General features: G+C 58.3%; 1 long non-coding RNA gene across 1 annotated transcript in view; it reads left to right on the forward strand.

Moving 5' to 3' along the window:
- LOC103278721 (uncharacterized) overlaps positions 1-2,542 on the forward strand; it is a 54,436-nt gene that overhangs the window by 19,507 nt on the left and 32,387 nt on the right. The gene's annotated exons all lie outside the window — the stretch shown is intronic.

A 2,542-nucleotide genomic window follows, 5' to 3' on the forward strand; every position in this document is an offset into this window, starting at 1 on the left:
CAGTTTTGAAACAGCTAAAACAATGGTTTCAAACTGAATGCCTTTCTGGCAGTCAGTGCTGTTTTGGCTGACTGCCAGAAGCTTAATCAAAGAGACCGGCCCAGCCCGACTTCCTTGGGCAGGGAGTTCCACAGGTGAGGCAGTGCTACAGAGAGAGCCCTGTTGTATGTACCTACCAGCCTAACCTCACAAGGTGTTGAGACACATACGTAATGGAGCCTCCTCTGAAGATCTCAGATATATGGCAGGTTTGTACCTGCCAGAAGGAGTTTTGCTGTATGCAAGTAGGTCTTTCAGTCATCTTGGCACCAAGTCATGTAGGGTTTTGTGGGTCAGCACCAGCACCTTCAATGGATCTTGGAAGCAAACTGAAAACCAGTGTAGTTCTTGTAGGGCCAGTATTATTGTTAAGACCTTGATATTGATTTTTCTTAAAATGTACTGCAATTGTATGAGATTCCTTACATTTACACTTTTTCCATTTTGTGTTGTACTTTATACAGTCTCTGTGTTCATTCTCTGGGTTTTTGATATCTATTCTATGGGTGTTGCTTATAGCATTAGAAATGTGAGGTTGGATAATGTCCAGTTATGTGACTTTCTGGTTCTTTTACTTACTATAGTTATTCTGTCCTGTGTAGTCACTGTTTTTTACTATGCATGTACTGTTGCTGTTAATGCAGAGTCCTGATTACAGTTGGCACCTCTGGCCCCCATTGTAATACTGTACTAAAAATAGTTCAGCTTATTGCTGTTGCTATGAGAGGTCGCATGAGTTACACTTGGCTTCCAAGTACTGCTACTTGTCCTGCATTGCAATGGTGCTTTCAGGAACAGCCAGCGCTTTGTCTAGAGCAGAACTTCCTTAACTTTTTCCACTCATGAACCCTTTCCACCCAAGAAACATTTACGTGACCCCAAGTATATAGGTACAGTGCTCCCTGACTTATAGCTGGGGTTAGGTTCCAGGACCACCCGCAATAAGTGAAAATCCGTGTAGGGGCACTATATTTATTTTAATATTTATACATTATTTTAGTAGTTATACACTATTTTAAGTCTTTATCAACCATTTGTGTGTTGATAAATCGCCTCCTTCTCCTCCCGTTGCTGCTTGGGCTCCTTTTCTCTACCTTTGGCTTCTCCTTCCTCCCTTCCTTAGGCTGTAAATTGTAATTTTTTATGATTTATAATAGTCTTTTAGCGTTTATTGAAAAACCGCAAAACAGCAAATCCGCAAAAAGTGAACCACGAAGTAGTGAGGGACAGGGCCGGTTGTTACTAGGCGGCCGCGTCAGCGGCCGCCTCGGGCGCAGGGCCCGGGGGGCGCCGTCAGGCTTCCCCCCTCCCAGCGGGGACCATGAGCTCACTCGCCGGCGAACAGGAAGGCCTGTTCGGTGACGAGCGAGCTCATGGCCGGCTGGGATGGCCCTGGATGGCCGGCCTGTGCGCCCTGGCCCCGCCTCTCACGTTGTGTGAGAGGCGGGGTCGGGGTGAGCTGCGTGGGAGGCGGGGCCAGGGTTGGCCCCGCCTCCCGCGCAGCTCAGCCTTGCCCGTCTGGCCTTTTCCAGGCGGGCAGACTGCACCGAAGGTCCCTGCAGGCCGCGATCGCGGCCTGCAGGGACCTCCAGTGCAGTCGGCCTGCCTGGAAAAGCCCAGGCCGCGCGGGGCGGGAGGCAAGGCCCCGTCTGGGCGGAGCCCTGCCTCCCGGCCTGTGCGCCCCGGCCCCGCCTCTCACGTTGCGTGAGAGGCGGGGTCGGGGTGAGCTGCGTGGGAGGCGGGGCCAGGGTTGGCCCTGCCTCCCACGCAGCTCAGCCTCGCCCGTCTGGCCTTTACCAGGCGGGCCGACTGCACCGAAGGTCCCTGCAGGCCGCGATCGCGGCCTGCAGGGACCTCCGGTGCAGTCGGCCTGCCTGGAAAAGCCCAGGCCGCGCAGGGCGGGAGGCAAGGCCCCGTCTGGGCGGAGCCCTGCCTCCCGGCCTGTGCGCCCCGGCCCCGCCTCTCACGTTGCGTGAGAGGCGGGGTCGGGGTGAGCTGCGTGGGAGGCGGGGCCAGGGTTGGCCCTGCCTCCCACGCAGCTCAGCCTCGCCCGTCTGGCCTTTACCAGGCGGGCCGACTGCACCGAAGGTCCCTGCAGGCCGCGATCGCGGCCTGCAGGGACCTCCAGTGCAGTCGGCCTGCCTGGAAAAGCCCAGGCCGCGCGGGGCGGGAGGCAAGGCCCCGTCTGGGCGGAGCCCTGCCTCCCGGCCTGTGCGCCCCGGCCCCGCCTCTCACGCTGGGTGAGAGGCAGGGTCGGGGTGAGCTGCGCGGGAGGCGGGGCCAGCCCTGGCCCCGCCTCCCGCGCTGCTCGCCGTGACCCCGCCTCCCACGCTACGTGAGAGGCGGGGCCAGGGAGCAGGAGGCGGGGCCCGCCGGCGCCGCGGTAGGCGTGGCCATGTGCCTCCCGCGGCACATGGCCACGCCTCCCGCGGCGCCGGTGGGGGGGGCGCAATTTCCCCCCTCGCTTTACATATAAATTTATCTCCGGCCGGCCCTGGTGAGG

Source organism: Anolis carolinensis, chromosome 4 (assembly GCF_035594765.1).
Source record: "Anolis carolinensis isolate JA03-04 chromosome 4, rAnoCar3.1.pri, whole genome shotgun sequence".
Lineage (NCBI taxonomy): Eukaryota > Metazoa > Chordata > Lepidosauria > Squamata > Dactyloidae > Anolis > Anolis carolinensis.